General features: G+C 33.6%; 1 pseudogene; it reads right to left on the reverse strand.

Annotated features, from left to right (window-relative positions):
• Window positions 1-357: 357 nt before the first annotated feature.
• Window positions 358-2827, reverse strand: LOC149262345 (protein CLAVATA3 INSENSITIVE RECEPTOR KINASE 1-like; annotated as a pseudogene).
• Between the last annotated feature and the right edge of the window lie 19388 nt (window positions 2828-22215).

Below are 22215 nucleotides of genomic sequence, written 5' to 3' on the forward strand. Positions count from 1 at the left end.
TCTCATTTCCCATTCTAATTAATCAAGACACATAAGCATCATTCAAGAGACTATTCACAAAATCCAGAAATATGTAATGCCTTCACAAAATGCATAAATATACATACAACGAAAGAAACATAAAACACATATAGAAATACAACGCAACACATAGAGAAATAAAACTCACCAATAATAATACAAAGAAATAAGAAAATTTCAAGATAATACATATAATTAATAAAATGATAACTACATAAACAATACTAACAAATTATGTTATTAACAATATATTTTTCAAATGCATATGCACAATAGAAAAAAAAATAAAATAACTTTTAATATAGTCTTTAAATACATGTGTAATCAATTTTAAATATGCATAAGGAATAGATATGTCTAATTGCAATCAGGCAAGTAGGTAATCTAAAAGATACCCCTTCTTTAACCAAATTGAAAACATAACTCTTGCTTCTCCAGAAGCCCGCATTAAAATATTCCAGGAGTTGGGAGAGTCAAATATGTCTATGAAATAAGTATGTCTAATTACAATTGGGCAAGTAGGTAATCCAAAAGAATACCCCTTATTTAACCAAATTGAAAAGATAGCTCTTGCTTCTCTAGATTAAAATATTCCAGGAGGAGTCAGATCATTGCCCGTAAAATTCCTGCAAGAATAAGTTAAATGAAAAAGAAACTACTGAGAACTATGGACCATGGTTATTTATAACATATGAAAAAAAACGACCATAAAAGAATAACTTGACACTTATAAAAAAAACATAAGATGAATGAAAAATAAATAAAAAACTTCACACTAACACAAATAAGATGAATGAAAAAAAAAACTACTGAGAACTATGGACCATGGTTACCTGTTGCACATGAGAAAATTAACCATAAACGAATAACTTGACACTTACGCAATTTGAAGGTTTGGAAGTGATGATACTGATTGGGGAATTTTTCCAGTCAACTTATTGTCGTTGAGCCTACTGTTCAACAAACGAATCAATTATGTAAGTTTCGTGAAGCATTTTTTTTTTATTTAAAGAGAAATGGTAAAGGTAATTCAGGATTTTAAAAATGTGTGAGGATTTTATAAGGAAAAAAATTAAATAGTGTTGGAATGGCAAATATAGAAAATACATACAGGAACACAAGAGATTTCAAATTCCCCAGTGACTCTGGAATTTCACCCGTTAAAGAATTGCCATCCAAATCCAAGCTAACAAGATTCACTAGCTTGCCAAGCTCCTCTGGAATGTTTCCCGTGATGTTATTATCGGAAAGGTCCCTGCAGTGCAGATGTGAAGTGAGAAGTCATTAAAACATAATTGTACTTTGAATATGTATTTCTATTTTTAAGTCATAAAAACACATAATTGTACATTGAATATGCGAAAGAAAGATTAAGTATATATTATGTGTTTCTTTTTCTAGAAAAAACTTCTAGGATACTTTATTAGTGGGAAATTCACAACTCAAATTTGTGATTCCAACAAATTGTTACAAAATTCTTGAGAAATTAAACTGGAAAATATGCTAAAGTAAATTTCCAAAACTTATAATAAATAAACTATAATATACAAACATGTTAATTAAATTTACTTAAATAATTTCCTTGCAAAATAGTATTAAGACCATAAAAATAACATCGTTATCCTCTCATTCTTATCCTTTCTTACCACCAAAACAAGATTATCTAGATACTAGCATCATACCCTTTGAAGCCTCATCAATTGCATAATCATAGTGTCTCTAGAAAAAAAAATGCAGATAAAAAAATATGCAAGGGATAATGATGAATTACTAGTAAAACAATATATTCAATAAACAATATTGATGTTTCACCATAAAAGATAAATCCAAAACTGAAAATACATATTTCAACTTAGACTCTGTGTGGACAATTTCCTTGATAGCATTCTCTCTTTCTTTGAACAATTTACATGGTAGTGTTCATCTCAATTCATCACCGTTCTCTCTATTTTTAGGAGGTCTAAGTTTTTGGAAGGATATGAGATGGTAAGGGATATGAAAAATAATTTTAATGTATACTTGGTGGGAGAAGTATCAATTTGAAAAAGAAGTGGTCACCCATGCATGATGTGAATTGGAATTACAAAAAGAAGTGGTCACCCATGCAGGATGTGAATTGGAATTAAAAAAGAAGTGGTCACTCATGCATGATGTGAATTGGAATTACAAAATTAGTAGCATAGAGAAGTTTGAATATAAGTATGAAATCAAACAACAGCTTAGTAAACTAGGAACCTGTTTTTTTCTGTTTTGTTCTTCCATATAAAAAACAAACATTTAAAAAAAGGAATAAAAGACATAGCTTAACTAGAATATCTAATAAATGAAAAGAGCATACTTACAATACTTGTAAATGATCAAGGTTTCCAAGATCAGGCACCAGACTACCAGAGAGCCCTGCAGAGTTCAGGTCCCTGCAAACATTGAATTAGCAAGGGTGTAAAATAAAAACTAGCCCAAGAATGCTGAATAGACATAGGAAGATAAGCTTACAATCTACTAACACGATCCCCGTCACAAGTGATGTGGAACCAGTCACATGTACTAACACTCTGATCCCAGCTTGCAAATACATTAAGAGGATCTTCTAAGTTTCCCTCGAATGCAACAAGGGCATCACCTGTCAGAAAGAACTTGAATCGTTTCAGTAACCTAAAAGTTGGGATTAAGTTTAAAACAACATCCACTTTTTAAGATTCTGATTCAAATATTGCAATGGACTCTAATGAGACTCACTGTCATCAGCTGAGGCTGAAAAGAAGCTCGCCACCGCTACAAGCACCAGGATTTTCCACATAAAGCCCATTGTCAGAGAAGCTTCTAGCAAAGTATGTGAGTAGCACAGCACCCAATTTCTGCTGGTTCTTTTGTTTGAAGGATTCCAAACAACAGAAGAGACAAAATTTATATAAAGGAAGCCCCCGGGTTCAGGAGGTGCCAGTTGGTCTCCTTCAACAGCATGTTGCTCGAAGGAGGAGGCTGAGGCTGAGGCTTCTCAAGATGGCCAAATGAGAAAGTTGGCATTTAATGTCAACTGAAACGTAAGCACATCGTAAATCACCAGGTATAGACATACAGTTTAGCAAATCTTTATCACTTCAAATAAATAATATAGATAATTTACAAATTTAAATTGGTATTTTTTTAATTGGGATATAAATTTAATATTTTCAAAAAAATTCGAACATTTCTAATTAAAAAAAAAATTCCCTGGTCAAACTTGTTAGTTTAATAAATCCAAACTAAATTCCAGACAAATCCAAAAAATCACATTTAAAAAATAATATAAATATTCGAGAAATAATATATAGGCAATCCAGCAAATCTGAACCACCTCCAATATTCTGGTTTAAACAAAGTTTACGCACACGAGTGCAGTGGATTGGATAATTACAAAAATATTTGAACAAAGTTGACAAATCCAAAAAATCACATTTAAAAAATAATATAAATACTCGAGAAATAATATATAGGCAATCCAGCAAATCTGAACCACCTCCAATATTCTGGTTTAAACAAAGTTTACGCACACGAGTGCGGTGGATTGGATAATTACACAAATATTTGAACAGAGTTTACGCACACGAGTGCGGTGGATTGGATAATTACAAAATATTTGGACAAAGTTTACGCACACGAGTGCGGTGGATTGGATAATTACAAATTGGTTCGACGGTGAAAATGGATTTTGACGACCAACCACCTTTCACTCTATTTCCGGGTTCAAGGTATCTAGTTCGCATTCTGTTTATACAGTCTCGTAAATAAAAGAAAGAAAGTTCGTAAGAAATTTAACCAGAAATAAAATTGGTAAGACTTTGTAATAATAATAAATTTTTTTAAATTTTTTTTTTAACATCAAATTTACATTATATATGTGAGATAGGTAGGTGGGCTCAAATTGCTCAATGAGAAACCAAGTTTGTTGGCCACCTATCTTCATTATAAGCCATCTAAACAAAGTAAAGTAAATGCCCAAGTTTGTTGGCCACCTATCTTTGTTATAAGCCATCCAAAAAGAGTGAAGTAAATGCCCCTGACTATTCATGTAGTTCTTCTAAAGCTAACTCGACTGGTGTTGGGTCCTTGGAGTCATAAGGGATCTCAGCTAGCTCGATGATGCAAGGGATGTGCCTTTGAATTCTATCCAAGCGGATGTCCTGCTTGTGAAGTTGGAATTGGATCGTCTGCAAATCTTTTTATAGTTAGGCATGCCCTGGAGAGTAAGCGCCATCTTCACTAATATTTGTTCCATCGCCTTCCCCATAAGGCTCTTCATGAGCCAGTATAGATAGACAATGGTCTTCTTGAGCTAAGTTATGCTGCCTCTAGTATTCTCGGGATCTAGAATTACAACGCACCAGTTCTCCATCTCCTCTTCGGATTTGCCTTCCTGTTTAATTCCCCCCTCCCAATCTTCCAACAGCTTGTGGATGTCACCATTCGTTCCCTCCTCATAGGCTACCGCAGCATCACTGATGACGTTTTCTACCAGTTTCCTACCTCGTCTTGGTTCCGAGGTGCTTAGGCCATTTACCTTGCAGACTCCCACCCCCATCTTCTGCGTTCTCTTCCTCGTGCCAGTTGAACCATCTCCGCTTTGTCCAGTCCCTATTCAAAAGCATGATGAATTAACCTCTAGTTTTGCATTTCAGTACCACTGTTATGCTTATTCTTTGGTCTATTCCTAATGCTTGCAGAGATAGAGTCTGAATGGTTGACAACTCGTTCATGAAGCGAGGCCAGTTGGCGTTCCCTACCATGCTCCTCTATGTACCTTTGCCTCATACCTCTCATGAATAGTTCGGTTGACCCAACCCTCATGGGGCCAAGCGCAAGTGCCTTTGCCCGGGTGAGCCTTCCCAGTCCCCTCTGTCTAGTGAAGGGTTTCCCATCGAGGTTGAGCCTTCCCATGCCCCTCTATCCAGTTGAGCGGCGCCACTCCTCTACATTCGCTCATGCCTACGATTCCCCATTGCATTACTTCTACCCCTCACCACCCGCATGGTTATACGAATTCCCTTGACTACTCTCAAGAGAAGTGTCCCGTCTACATACCCAGTCAACACTCAAGGCTCTCACAGCGAGCACACTAATCCAGACCACAGTCACCCCAAGCATGCGTTTTTCTCCTTAGCTAGCCCCCTAGTTCCCCTCCCCTGGCTTCTCCCGAACCACCCATCCATAAACAAACAAAGTTGACATAGAAAGGGGATTGCAGGACCAAGAAACATACCCGAAAATGCTCCATTGATGCTGACAATGGTAGCTCTGCATGCTCACTCCATTGCTCTAACTCCCACCAGCATTCGCGGCAATGTGGTTATCCATGTCTTGAATTCTTTTACTCCAAAATCTATCTTGCCATATCATTTCGCCTGTCCTTCCTTACACGCATCACCTCCCATCTCATCCTAGCCATACTCGCCGCCTCTCCCATCTCCTGTAGCCACCTCTCCCATCTCCTTTGTCACTCTACATGCAGAAGGCCATTGCACCCATCGCCATGAGCATGTGGGGGGCAGTGGGTGGTACCCTTCCATTAATCCTCATAACTAACATTCATGTCCGCTGTCCTTCCTAGCCTCGAGCACACACCGCGCTTGGGGGAATAATTATTTTTAAATTTAAAAATAAATTAATTAACTTAATTAAAATGATAAAAAGTATATAGTAATTTTGAAGATAAATTTCAATTTAAGATTTATAAATATTAGAATATTTTGTAAAGATTAAATCTTTTTTATTCATCCAATTATTAAGAAATATAAGAAATGTTACATTCACCTAATTATTAAGAAATATAAGAGATGTTCCTAATCTTATATTTAAAATAATATTTACATTAATAAATTAAAAAGTTAAAAAATAGTAAAACAAAAAATACTTTATTTCCCATTTTATACAAATAAATATTAAATAATAATAATAATAATAATAATAATTAATTTACATTTTAGTATGACAGAGATTTGTAATTTTTGAGGCTGGATGTAGGGCAATCTTGCTCATTAACTATATATATATATTTTCAAATGTGAAACCATAAATATTAGAATATATTCAAGAATTTAGATTAATACAATCTAATGAAATAATAAAATATAATCCATTGTTAAATAGCTGCTACACAATCGTGAACAAAATACTCTACAAATTTAGATAATTACAAAAATGTTTAACTATTTTGGTGAACTTTTATATATATATATATATAATTAATGAAATATTTAAAATTAATTTAAAATATGCATATAAATTTTTAATATACTAAATTTAAAAACAAAAATTAAAATCATATTTTCTATTTTAATAAAATATTTAAAATAATATTCAATTATTTTAATTTACAAATATATTATTATTATAAATTTAATGTAAAAAATAAATAAAATTTTAATTATATTTATAATATTTTTTTATAAGATTATTAAAAAAATAAACATAGAAATTTTGTTTAAAATGAAACGTAAAAACTTTTTTCTTAACTAAAATAATTATTTAAATAAAAATGTTCAGAAAATTATTTCAAGCAATCAAATGTATTGCATAGTCAAAAACACATTAAAACTTACAAAATAGAAAAAATATCTTGTTATAATAAGTATATATATAATTAATATATTTATTAAACTTAAAAATATATATAATATTTAAAAATATACTTTCATATTTAAAGATATACTATATATTATATTTCGCATTTCTCATTAAAAAGAGCATTAGAATTAATAGATTTATTAATGGTAGCAAAATTTTGAGATGTGCTCAATAGATAGAATATTATTAATTTATATTAGTCACTGATTTCAATGTTAAAATTTGCTTAGTAAATTTTCATGAAATCTCCCCTAGATCGCATCTTCATTCTCATGGCTCCGTCAATCAGGCCATGGTAGTTCGATAGGTCGAAAATAAAGTCTACGTTTTTTCTTATAGGTCAAGCCAAATCAACGATACGCAACTCATCAAAACCAATGTTCTCTTTTAAATTATCGATTTTATAGCTTTTTTAATAAATTTTCTAAATTTTTCAAATTTTTAAATTTTAATTGAAAAATAATTTGATTAAATAATATTGATATTAGATATTAAAATAATCATCATATTAAGTAATATTGGAAAGTAATATTTCTAGACAATTTATTTTTTAAATTATTTAATAATTAACAAATTTATATTAAATCATTAATATTAATTTGTTTTTCAAAACTAATATTAATTTATAAATTTATTAAAATATTTAATAATATTAAATTCAATATAATTATTCAAAATAATAAGATTTTATTAAATTTATTAAAATGTGATAAAAATATAATTAGCTTAGTAAGTGTAAATTGAATTTTATTAAATTTTATTTATAATTATTTTTTTTTAAATAAGACTGAGCTAAATTATATTACAGCAAGAGCAAAATTACATCAACATGTTAAACAGGGCCGAGGCCCTGTAAAACTTGTCCTGGGACAGAAGTCAACTCGAGAGTATTCATACCAGGATTACAAAATTGGAAACCAGAGTGACACTTATGTAACCGACACATGGACTGAAGCAAAGAAACACATGGAGGACATCGACACCATAACAGAAGTAACAGATAACCGACACCATAACAGAGATGGACAAAAGTACAAAATGACAAAGTGCAGATACATATGTAGTCGCGAAAGGAGCGGACAGAGAGAAAAATCCATGCAGTGAAACCTGGAGCGCGAACTAATCTTCTTCCGTAGTCTGCGGCTCATCCTCCATCTTGCAACAGGGAGGCTGGAGAATAGCCTTACTAGCATTGCGCTGCACAGGCTCACTTGGCTCCAGGATCATGAACAGGCCTCAACATATTAATGGCCGAAATTCCATGTCCACAGTGGGAACAACCTCAGGAATACGCGGAGGGTTGGCACGAGGAGCTTCATCATCACCCCACGGATTGCTGCAATGCTCCACTGAAACAGTTACGAAGAAGGTGGAATTGGACAAAGTACATGGAAGGCGATATCTTACCATTGGGTGCTCAGTGTGCCGCATTCCATTCTAGGTTCCGCTACTCTTCCTCTGCCCGGTGGCCTTCCTCTCGGTCTTCTGCGTTCAGAGGATTCTTCAATTGAGGAAGAGGGAGAAGGGGCTCTTCCACTGTAACTGCCACGCCTACTTGTGCCCCGTTGACGTTCACGCTGCATACTGAAAGTGAGCGGATGGCGAGTGTGCACACACAGATTGTCCCTCTGAACCAGACGCCCAATTCCCCAGCCAGACTGCGGATGGAAGGTTTGCAGCACCGCCAATCTCCCAGGTGCACGACCAGACTGCCCGGAAGCTCTCCAATTGCCCCAGTCTATGGCCCCTGAACCATCACAGTCGCTCTCAGAGCCTGAATGAGAGCCGAAACAATGAGCCTCCGCCACTTCCCTCAAGACCAGAACAGGAGCAGACGAGAAATGCGGGAGAATGTCCGAGAACTTCCGGCTATGAAGCGCCATGTATCGTTTCTCAATGCGCGCAGTGAATGCCGAGGGGACGTCTCTGTAGCGAACCATAACTGCCCTCCTTAAATGCTGCATGCCGGAATGGTTAAGGCACGTCCTCTGGGTATACGTGGCTTGTCCGAGCGGACACCTGCCCTGCTGACAAGCCATGAGCCCTGTAAATCTAACAGCCACCCGCATCCGGGGATTTTATTTATAATTATTAAATTTTAAATAATATAATTATTTAATTTTAAATAATATAATTATTTGAATAAAATATAATTAAAAGATAATTTTCTATTGAGAGGTATTATGACAAAGTTTTATGGTAGAAACTATGAGCTTTCTTTTATTCAACATGATATATGGCGAGACTTGGTTATTTATATTCTGATTTTGTTTCAAGTAGAAGATGGTGATTATCTAAATGCCTTCAAATTTTCTTTTTCTAGTCAATGAAGATTGCTTAATTGTTTTAGGGATCAACATGAAATGTTGTATAAAGTAGTGATTTCAGAACATGTCAAACTAGGAAGCAATCTCACAAAGAAATTAGAGATAATAATATGCATTCATCATGGGAAAATATGCATGGTTGGAAGAAGAAAGTAAAATATCTTTAAGCTAATTGCATTGTTCTTTATCAAAGGTTGTAATTATAGTAAAAATTCATAATTTTCTATCTCAAATGTGAGATTATTTATTGGATTGGTTGTTGAGGAAATTAAAAAAAAAAAAAATTTCCCAACAACAACATGACAATGTATAAATGTTGTTTATGGACTAGGACTTCCAAGTCTATAAGAGTTAAGATGAAGTCAAATAAGCCTCAAATATGCATGGAGTGGTTCCAATGGCTATAATAGCTACCTTTGGCCAATCACATCAAAGCCAACTACTGCTTTTGACACAAAAGTTGACTAGAAATAGTTTTGTTCCATAAGTGATTAATGTGTGATTTTTCGTATACTTAACAATGCAATGGTTATGACTGTGATAATACCTACCTTTGGCTTATTACATCAAAGCCACCCTTATTTCCATTGGGATAAAAGTGTATTGTATGGATGATAAGCTATTAATATGTGATTTTTCATGTGCATAATAATTTGATTGACAAATTTCCACCTTATATGTCCGTTGTGGAATTCAATTATTTTAAGTTCCACTAAAATCACTTGCAAATTCATTTGTCAAATTTGAGTTTTCTTAAAAATACAAAACCAAAAAATAGCTAAAATCATCTAACTAGAAACCTTATTTTATTGTTTCTAAATAATTGATCTCAATACGTTTTTGCATTAGTTTATAAAGTGAGATGGTTCCATTTTGTTTACATTTTATGGTAATGTTAACATGGCTCCATTTTTATTTACATGATAGGAAAATGCCACATGGAAATATCAGGTTGGTAACATACCGCAAGTGTCCACTCAATCCTCTTTGTGTGATCAAGTTGGCAACATAAAAAATGGTAGAAGCAACAAAAGTGTGAAGGGTGGCAGAAGCACTAAACAACTCACATACTAATATTCTTCACTACTATTTTGATTGTGAGGTAGAGCACACTATTTTCATGATAACCAAAGAAATCTAGACTTATTAATATCAAAACTATATTCATAGACTTATATCAAAGAGCACACTATTTTCATGATCACCAAAGAAATCTAGACTTATTAATATCAAAACTATATTCATAGACTTATATCAAAGGCATATCACACTATTTTCATGATCACCAATGAAATCCAAACTTATAAATATCAAAACTATACTCATGATCACTAAAAAGCTTGAGACTTATATCAACCTAGAAATATGTTGTGGAGACTTAAGGTTTTATTAGTAGGGTTGATCATTCTTGTAACAAAATAGAATAATCTTCCTTCTAATGTTTGAAATGGTGAGTCTATGGATTTTGTATTGCATTACTTGTATGAGAAATATCTATGGTAAGGAAAAGTCAATTGGTAGTTGCAAATAGCCATGAATCTCATGAGTTGTATGTGTTTTCATAATGTAATTTTGAAAGTGAATCTCTCAATGTACTAAGTCAATCCAACAATGGACTAACATGGCTAATAAGGTGCATTCTAAAGCCGAGCTTAATGACATTAAGGATAAAATCAAGTCATCTAAAGTGAAGTTCCATGCTAAGGCAAAACAACTTAGAGATCAATTTGATTTTTTTTTTATAGCATTAGAACTAATTTAAGTTTGATTTTTGATACATTATTATGTATGAACATGTATATAAAAAGCTTTCATCTCACTTTTCTTAAGACAAATATAAAAAATAAAAATATTTTATTTGTATTAAGGTTCATTACAAATATTTTTTATAATGTCACTTACACACTATGATATAGTATATTTGACATACATAAAATATTCACTATTTTAAGGTGAATACTTCCATTTATAAAAAAAAAATAAGAAAAATATCATGGAAAATGACAGTTAAAGAATCTCATGGAAATGTCTTAATGACAATTGATGAAGTGCATATGGGCAAAAGAGACAGGGAGGTAAAGAGGGAAGAAGCTAGTGAGAGAGAGAAACAAGTATGTAAATAGAAATAGAGAGATAAAGAGTGTTGAATATAAATTAGTCACAATAGTATAAACAACAATTTCATCTATACTTCTCACTCGACATTGAATAGCTAATAATAAGGTAAATAGTAATAAGGTATTTTGTCACTAGCACGAAATCTCAAAAATGTAATGACAAATTAGTAAAAACAACCCCGTCTCTCTATATAAATAAAACTTGTTATCATTAATATTTTGTTTATTAACTAAAAATAACGTTAATTTTAAAAATTAATTAAATATTAAATTATATTAAATTTTAAAACTAATAAAAAAAATAAGATAACTTTAAAACATTTCACCTTTTTTTAATTTAAAAATATTACATCAAATATTATTTTTAAAATATTAAAGAATTTAATACAATAATATAATATTGATTAAGATAAATAATTTTTTTAAATAATAAAACTTATAAAATATTATAATTGGATACTTTTCTATTGATTTATAATGCTAATAATATGTATTATTTATTAATCTTAGCGGGATTTTAGTTAAAATTAATAATATTAAAAATATTGTGTAAAAGGTTATTTCTTTTATAAGTTAGACTATGTGATTTAAAAAAAAAAAAAACAACACGAAATTATAAATTTCATTAATAAAGACTAAACACCTATATTATTAATTTGATTTCACAACATTAAATAAAATTACTCACATTTATGTTTAATCAAATAATAATATGAAAAATAACTTACATATTAATTAAAAAATAATATAAATAAATAACTTACGTATTTAAGGGAAACAAAAAACATCTATAATATATATTAAATTATTCATAAAATTCCTCACTCATATTGGGAATAGAATGGATGTGGCATAACCAATATGAAATTCCAAAACCTCACAAAATAAATATAACTTAATAAAGTGTAACAACCATGTTGAATTTGCTAATTTTCTCTTCCAAATGCCATTAGTTCTTATGAAAAAATAAACATATACCCAAAAATATCCCTATCATAGAGGATACCTGCTATCACTTTAGAGTGTGCCTCAACAAGGTAAGAAATGCAACTTTAGATAATATCTTCTATTATAAATCTAAAATTTTAAATTTTAATATTATAAATCTAGTATATTTATTAAATTTTAATATCAATTTAAATTATAAATTTTAAATTACGATTTTTTTTTACTTAAAATATTTTCTATTTATTTATTAAAAACCCTAAATCCTAAAAATTCATGCAAAAGTTAATGAACCAGGAAGAGATAATTATATTATAGATAAATATATTTTCTTACAGTGCACACGAATATCATCTCTATAACAATGATAGATGTAATCCAAACTTTTGCATTGCCAACTAGACTATTGAAAGATTTAGATAATTTACCACTTGAAATTGGGCATGATTGAAAAAATTTAATGCCCCCGAAAGACACATTATTTATTTTACTGTCTAGGGGAATTCAAAGAGAGTGACCCATTACAAGATCTTAGTAATGGCAGTACTAAAATATCAATGTTTTCATTAAGTTCTTCTCAAATTTATTATATAATTTCGGTGATAATAAATATTCCCAACTGTATTTTTTTTCAAACTTAATTTAGTTATGAAAAAACACAAAATAATGATTTTACTTTGGCCATACTTATTGTAGACACCATTTCATAACATGAAATTTAATTTAATTATGAAAAAACAAAAAATATCTTATTGTAGACGCCCAAGAAAGTTTTCCAAAAAAATAAAATTACATCAAATCTCACAAAATCTAAAAACAAAAATCACTCCAAATAAAAATTAAAATAAATAAATAAATACATAAGCCTTGAATAATCCATCACAATAATTGTAAATATGAAAAATGCTTATGAAAAAAAAAAAAAAGCATTTGATAAAAAATAATAAAATTAAAATCCCATCCAAACTACACAAGATCTGAAAAAGCTTTGGATGAGAGATAGTCTCAATAAATAATACCAAGGCATGTGATAGAAGCCACTGAAACTGAAATCCCATCCAAACCACATGATCTAAAACCATGATGTGATAGTCTCAATGAATAATACCATTCAATCAGGATGGATTTAAGGAATAATTCCATTAAGTGAGGGATGGATATAAAATTCTTGAACTGGCATGAACCATCAGCAAAGGGATAAAACCATTGTCGGTGACTTGAACCTTGCCTCGTGACCTTTTCCCAACTTCGTCGTACATTCGAATGTCGAGCTCTATCTTGAAGTCATGAATGCCCGATCCCAGATTTTAAGGCTTCAACGTTGAAAAGTGAAACTGAAAAACCATCCAAAAAAGTTTTCATCTCATCTCTTGCTTTATATCTTTTAAAATCAAATCTTGTTAAGAAAATTCAAAATTATGCAAGGCCACTTTCACAAGTTGAAATAGGTAATATTTGTGATTGCAAAGTGTATATATAAGTTTTTGTGCATATCATTTTAATATATTTGTTATTTGATTAATAAGTTCTGTTATACGGTGAATGCTTGATAGTTATGTAGCATATCTTTGTTTCTTATGTGCAACAACATTGAGAAATAATCCCACATCAATTAGGTTTTGCATGGAGAAGAATTCAAGATCAAACATTACTTAAATAGGAGTTAAAATTCTACCAAAACACAGTAAAAGAAATGAGATTATGATGAAAGGACACATCACAGGCTTTTCAATTTATAAAAATCTTTACCACTTAAAGGATCACATATATGTTTCTATGGAGTTGTAGTGCCACAAGGACATTTCTCCTTGTAACAATTCTTGTAGCAGATTTGAAAAGAATAACCTTTACTAAAAGGAGATTGTAATAATTACGGTAGCAGATTTGCAAAGAAATACCATATACGTTTCCAAGGAGTCGTAGTGCCACAAGGAAATTAATAAAAATCACTAAACAAATAGGCACAGTTTGTAATCTTGATCGGTTGAACAGTGGTGGTTTCGCACTGGCAGCCCCATGCCAATGCATACCACTAAACTGCAGATAAAGGATCACATATATGTTTCCATGGAGTTGTAGTGCCGCAAGGAGATTGTAATAATTATGGTAGCAGATTTGCAAAGAAGTACCTTTACCAATTGAAACGTGGAATTATTTCATGGGTCAAAATACATATATATCACTATTTATTAAATCACTAAGCAAATAGGTACACTTCATAATCTTTTCCCATTGAACAACAGTGGTTCTTCACTCACAACCAAACGCCATGGACCATGATCCCTTCCAATTGCTTTAACTTTCCTATGGACTTTGAAATATTTGGGAGTGGAGAAAAATTGGTAATTCCAGTAGCTGTAAGTTACCTGCAATATGTTCTAGGTTATAAGATTAACAAGTAATGGTTGCACAAATTAAGATTTGGTTGATAGTTAAAGCTACAGGATTTAATGTAGAAAAACTTTCAATCATCTAACATTAGATCTGATGGTACAAAGAGGTGCAGAGTGGCACGTGGGGGGAGTAAATGCCTTACGACGTAATTAGATTAAAACGTCGGTGAAATTATGGTTTAGTTATTACTTTAGTTTTATTTTAATTACTTTTAATTTTTATTTTAGTTGTTACTTCAATTTTTATAATAATTTAGTTTAATTTAACTTTATAATTTTATTTTCATTGCTAATTTATATATACTTTTATATTATTAATTTTTATTTTGTACTTTAGTTTGAATTATTGATTTATTTTATTTTATTCATTAGTTTGGTTGTATTATTAATTTGATTCATTTTACTTAATATGATTATAATTTACTTAAATATAGTTTTAGTTGCATTTTGATTAAGATGTCAAGCATGATCCCCATGAAAATTTACGAGCTCTTAGGGTGAATAAAATGCACTAGTGACATGTGACACATGTCAAGAACCGTGAAATAAGACACAAATTTTTAAGCCAATCAAATGCTAACAAATTATTATCTTTTTTAATTAAAATAAAAAATAATTTAATGATTTATAAAGTTAAGCATTAAAAGTTGTCATCGCCAATGATAAACTAATAGTGGTCAAGAGGCAAGTTGATTGCCTTTAGTCCTGCTAAGACTCTAGCAATAGATTTTCATGTTCACTACTATTGCCAATCGATTTTCATGTTGACTAATTTGGTTTTTCAGTCATATATCTGGCATGCATGACAATTTCTGACAACAATAATGCACTCTTTGAATATGGTTGGCCAGAAGTAACCAGCACGGGAGAATTCTGTGTGCGATAGCATACCCAAATAAGTGTCCACCACAAGCACTAGAATGACATTCATTCATGAGTGAGGCACCTATGTAAAATCGTATCGACACCACGACGATAAAGCGTATCACCAATGATCAAATAATATTTGGCTTGGTATCAGGTATGTCATTGTTCAGAGAAAGAGGTATTAGGCCAGAAAGCTTGGGTCTGGAGATAGACTAGTATATCTCCATACCACAGATCACTTGACGAGATAAGAAACAAAGACTCATCCAAGATTGATGCTTCTAATGTTGAATCATTAGAGGATGAGGGAAGGTCGCAAAGTAACTCGGCGAAAACAAGAGATTTCTTTGATTTAGATTTGATGAATTCCAAATCAAACTCCTGCGAAATAACTATCCATTTTGAATATTTTCCCCCCAACAATTGACGTGACAAAATTTATGTCATAGGGTTGCAATCCGGTATAATAGTAGTTTTATGAAGGATGATGTAATGACGAAATCTTTGCACATCTTGAACAGTTGCCAAAGCTAACTTTTCGACATAGGAATACTTACTTTCTGCATCGTTGAGATTACGAATCAAATAATAAACAAGATGTTCAATTACACTTTCTTCTTGGACTAAAACCATGCCAATGGTTTTATCTGCAATGTCGAAATATAGGTAATAGTCTTTTTGATAGTTTGGGGCATACATTAATGATGCCCTAAACAGGGAATCTTTAAGAGCATCAAAGGAAGCTTGCACAACCTGATTCCAATGGAAGGGTACCCCTTTCTTCAGTAGACAAGTAAAACCATTAGCCAACTCAGCATATTTTGGAATGAACCTCCTCAGAAATTTTGCCTTCCCTTGAAGCCTTTGTAACTGTAACAAGTTTAAAGGTGGAGGCAAGTCAAGGATTGCCTGAACCTTAATTGGATCGAGTCGAATTCCATATTTTGAGACCACGAATCCAAGCAATCGACCAGAGCCGATACAAAACATACACTTGTATGGATTGAGTCGTATCTTGTAGTGTCGACACCGTAAAAATATTGCTCTCAAATGTTGCAGGTGATCAGTCCGCTTTCGTGAATGAGCAGGCAAATCATCAAGATAAGATTAAACAATGTTCTTGATGTCATGGAAGGCATAATTTGTTGCCCTCTGAAATGTATCCCTTGCATTCTTCAAACCAAAAGGTAACTTTCGATAGGCGAATGTGCCCCACAGACAAATACAAGTTTTTTTAGATTGGTCTTGTGGGCAGATATTGATTTGATTGTAGCCAGAAAATCCATCCATGAATGAGAATATTTCACATCCGTCACATTCGTTAATAATCTGGTCGATAAAGGGTGTAGGATAATTGTGTTTTGGACATGCTTGATTTACATCGCTATAATCGATGCACACTCTAATTGTCCCTTGTTTTTTCATAACTGGAACAATGTTAGATACCCAGTCGGTAAGAGGTATAGGGAAAATGAAGCCAACACGCAAAAGTTTTTCAACCTCTGCTTTAATGGAAACAAATTTCTTAGGATGAACAGGTCAAAGCCATTGTCGTACCAGTTTGACATCAGGGTACATTTTGATCTCATGTTCAACAATGCTTGAGCCAATTCCTGGCATCTCCTCATAAAACCATGCAAAAATATCTCTAAATTCACGAAAGAGAGCACGGTAATTATCAAGTTCTAATGGAGAAAAAGATTTTCCAACATGAATGTTTTCTATAATGTTAGGCTTGGTCGAAATGTTTATAGAAATCGTTTCTTCTATGTTTGACAAATTACGCTCAGAATCTACAGTATCTACTCTAACAAAATTCGACAGGAAATCAACGATTGAAGGGTGGTTTAGCTCATTTGAATAATCTTCGATGTCACCTGGAAGATGGGAATGATCTCCTATCATCATTGATTGGATGATTCCTTCATCCGTAGAATGTATACGTGAAAAAGGATCTGTACAGGTACCATACTCTAACGACCTATCTACCCATACAATTGTTGAGTGTGGATTTGGGTTTACCGCACAAGCCCGAAAGATTGATTGCTATGATGATTCAATGGGGCTTAACGCCATCACCTCAATATTGCTATCAACTTCAACTTGGTGGGTAATCCTCCTTAAATCAGATGAGGTGGAGGAAATCATGTTACAAGTCTCCATTCTTGCCACTTTCACCAAATTAGATAGTGACGGGAGGGTAAAAGTGCCCATTAGGGAAGGATCTTTAAAGAGACCTATGCCAACACTTTGAAGTGATAGCGGGGGTCTGTGTACCATTGGAATGCTTCCCATAGCCTGTGAACTATTGGCAAAGAAGGCTAGCTGATCAATGACTGTGATTCCACCATTAAAAGGGAATGCAATTGTATGAAAGTATGTGGAAACCACATTAGCCATAGCATATACCCAAGGCATTCCCAGTAAAATGTTGTAACTGAGGGGTCCGTCAACTACCTCAACTTCAACAATAATTGTTTTTCCCCCAAGTTCGATTCACAGGTTACTCACAATCCCACATGCAGTATATGCTCTTCCATCAAAAGTTTTCAACGTGGTTAGTGATCGTGACAATGGCGGTGAACCAAGTGTTTTCCAGCAGCTAATGGACATAATGCAAGTAGATTCCCCCTCATCAATAATAGTTCAGTGAACATTTTTATTGAGAGATTTTACTTGGATTAGGAAAGCTAATTGCATTGGTAATTGTGGTGAATATCCCACATGATTAAAAACCACAAGATTTGAATCCGTAGGATCTATTCCACCTATTGCTGACAATAAAGCCTGTTTTTGGGAGGGACAATTTTGCAACACCTCGAGTGTCAACATAGCGAAAGGTGATTGAGAAAGATATTCCACTATGTTATAATTTTGCGTTGCTCGAGCCCAAGGGTTGAATTTTTATTTGTGCACAACTCCCTTTAGTGGTTTTATTGTCAATTCAGGTACAATGGGTGGAACAACTTCAGATGAAGTCGAAGTCGAAGGATTAGGTTGATCAATGTCCTATTATTCAACAACGACAGATTTCCATAATCTTTGTTTCTTGTTGACACCAAAACTTCATTTTGTGGCTTTATGATGGATACCATGAGTACTTGGGATGTGGAAGCATGGTCTGTTGCAACCAAATGTGTCTCCGAGGTTGGAAACGGATCAATCAACATTGCCGATGTGTTTGAAGTCTTTAAAAGTTTAGAGACCTTAGAGTGATGTGGACAATCTCTTGTAAAATGCTCGTCATTACATATCAAACATGGATAATGAGGTTTCCTTTTGGAATTAGAGGAATTAGATGATTTCTCTGGAGGGGAATTTTCTTGTTTCTTTTTGTTTTTCCCCTTTTTCTCACTTCCTAGTTGCTTTGGATTTTTGCCTTTGTCAGATAACATAGAATTAATATCGGAGGCAAGAGTATTTTCTGATCCATTGGTAGTTTGATTGGAAACAACAAGAGTTTGACCATATGGTCTTCCTGATGTTTGTGTGCTTGAAGAACCTATCACATCATCGCCGACATGAGAGTCCTTACTCAATTGCGGAGGAGGGGGAACAATGAAAGTTGGTCAAGGTGCATTGGGAATTTTATCATAAAGCGTGCCGGATTATGTGTAAATCAAATCCAAGTATTGGGCACAAGCAATGAATTGCTCTTTTGTGACAACACCTTTTGCCGCATCCTCGGTGATTGACGGCAACAAGGATTTTATGAACCACTCAATTAAAAGTTGATCGGCAACATATGTCTTAACCATTCGATGATGACGTCGCCACTCATGAATATGATCTGATATATGGGTAGCAGTAGTCTGTTTAAAGTTGGTTAGGAGTTCCGTTCTAGTCTCGTATCTGATAGGTAACTGGAAGTGGGTCAAAAATGTAGTGGCCAAAGTGGTGAAATTATTGAAAGAAGCTCTTGGTAATTCAATGTATCATTTAGCAGCTAGACTAGTAAGTGTTCTTTGGAAAAGACGAAGTCTGACCAAATCGTCATTTAAGGAGTTTGATGAACACCACAAATAAAATATCATAACTTGATTTGATGGGTCTTCTCTAGGATTTCCATTAAATTTCAGAATGTCAGATGGTAACTTATGTGGAATTATCGGCCACCAAGGTGCATATAAGATTGGATCATCAATGAGCCAATTTAAATCTGGTAATTCTAAAGTTGCTACAAATGGCAACTATAGATTCAAGTCAAGTTGAGCATACCCGGGATATGATGGAATTGCCTGAGAAATAGGTCTTTGCATATCGACATAGGGCATCTGCATTTGATAACCTTGGTATGGTTGTTGAACAAAACCATTATAAGGTGGTTGTTGATAACCAGGTTGAATGTGTGGTTGTCCATAACCTGCAAATCCTTGTTGACCAGGACCTTGGTAAGCTTGAGAGTGACCAAAACTAGGTTGAGCTTGTGGAACAAGTCCAAACTGGGGTTGGAATTCCTGGAATTAGGGTTGTTGAAATTGAGGTTTCCATGGTTGTTGAATAAAATTTTGTTGTTGTTGGTACAACTATTGATGATTTAACGGTTGTTGATGTCCAACAATGAAAGGTTGGCCAGGTTGTGAATAAACTATACCCGTGTAAGCCTAGGTCAGTCTAGATAAGGGTATACTAACCTGAGGTTTTTTTGAACTCCAAAAACAAGTGGTTGTTGTACAACAACTTGAGGAACTTGAACTTCTTGAATTGAAAATTGTGATTGCAAGGTAGAAGGATCAGTTTGTACCAATTGAGATACAATAGTTTGAACTTGTGACTGTGGTACAGTAGTGACAACAGGTGTAGTAGGAATAGATGACACGGTTTGCATTGGTTGTGTTGGATACACAAGCCTTGGTTGAATTGGCATTGTTGGTTTCCATTGACAAACTCTAATTCCAGATTGACCTGAATACTATGGGATATTATCATATGGTATTCCCCGGGAATAAGGAGGATACGGTGAATAAGCATATTTCTCTCCATATGGTGGCAATCTAGTATTTAATGGATACATAGGTCTTTGTTGACCAGATTTCCCAGCTTGATACTGATATGCAGGATCAAATTGTTGAGTTCCCATTAGAGAAGAACCAGGTAAAATTCTGGTTGAGGACATGGGTGATGACCATGGTGTAGAAGCAACCCCTGAGTGGGTTCCAGACAATGATTGGTAACCAACTGGGATGGACAATTCACCATACAGGTGCGACTCAGGTGTGGTAGAAAACATCGAAGAGGTTACAACAGAAGATTATGTTGTAGATGCATCAGATGATACAGTTTGAGATGTTGACGGTTGTTCAGCCATAGTTAACTGACCCAAAAGTTGTCCTAAAGATTTGACGAGCACTTGAAAAGAAGCAGGATCAAATGAAGCAAATAAATCAAGAGTATTAAGGTAAAGATAAAGCCCAGTTCCAAAGTGAAATGGGGTTCCAGGTGTGGAATCTTCTTCCAATTCCTCCTCAATAGCAATTAAACATAGTGGAAGAACTTCACCATTAGGTCCATAAAAGATTTATGGTGTTGATGAAGTTGAAGTTTCAATAGTTACTAATGTCTGAGGGGTAATCGGTTGATCATCTTCGGATAAAGTAACAACTTCTGAATGTTCAATTCGAAGTCCAGATGTTCGGGTAAAAGAACAACAATTTTAGAAAGAGGTTCGTGAACAATTTTAGGTTCAGATGTAACTTCCGTTTGAACTGGAATAGATTCTGGATTAACTTTTGGTTGAATTGATTCAAATTCAGAAGTACTTTCTTGTTGAGAAATTTCAAGTTGAGGATCAACTTGTTATTGAACAACTTCGGTTACTGTTTCACTAGGATTAGTGCTAATGTCCTCAGGTAATTGTGAAATTTCTTCTTCAGGAACAGATGTACCAGAAATAGTTGGAGTAACTGGAGTCTCTGTACTTACCAAAATAGATGATTTAGGTAACTCAGATGAAGAACTAGGAGTTCTTGATGTACTAGACTCAGTTAAGTGAGACCGCTTTGCCTGAATTGGTGTCGCTTCGAGAGGCAAAGGCGGTTTTCTCACTGTTCTCCACAAACAACGGGATATGGGTTGATGTTCCTCCACGATTTTTGATTAATTTTATTATCAAAAAATAAATAAACAAAAAGGGGTATACTAGGCAAAAGGTTTACCAAGCAACTGTGAACTATAGAATACCTCCTGGCGAACCAAGAAGTACGGGCAGGCAATCTCCCTGAATGTTGTGTTCAGTGTATCATAGTTTACAAGGCAACCGACTCGGTTACTTAAGGATGGATAACAACCTAGAGTTGTCCTCCCATATATACCCAAAGGTACGTGGAGGCCCAGTCCGTATAAGCACTGTCTAATGCAAAACCACACAGTGAGAGCATTCTCATATACTTTACGTACTGTAACACCGCCCTATATACCCAAAGGTACGTGGATGAGCTATGCTATACTCATGTACGTGGAATGAGGTATCACACTCGGGATGTATTGCAGACAAGTTAGCAATAGCTGCCTTGTTTTACGACGCTGGAACACGTCTGTAGCCTAGAACCAGTAAATGTTCTCATTAACGACAATGCTCCATTAGGTAAATTGATGCTTATTTTAAGTTGATCTTGCTTAGGAATTTGCCTTTCAAGTTCACCACGTGATGTATTCTGAAATTCCTAGGAATGCAACTATCATGACAAGATTTTTTTCCATTTAATTTAACGATGAAAATCCTAGCTACTTAGGGATAGAGCAATCAGATTTCTTTTGATCAAATAGCAAAGAGCACAATCTAAATGCAAATTCCCTACACTATTCCTATCAACACACCCAAACTTTTCAATGCAACATGCATGCATTTCTTTTCGATTTCCCTTAATGTGAATGAACAAAAAGTAAAACTAATGCACAATCAATCAATAAACTCTTTTCATAAAAATAATGATTTTGCAACAATTG

This window comes from Pinus tabuliformis, chromosome 6, assembly GCF_031772625.1.
Source record: "Pinus tabuliformis cultivar Carrire ecotype Pingquan chromosome 6, CPIR1, whole genome shotgun sequence".
NCBI classification, from domain to species: Eukaryota; Viridiplantae; Streptophyta; class Pinopsida; order Pinales; family Pinaceae; genus Pinus; species Pinus tabuliformis.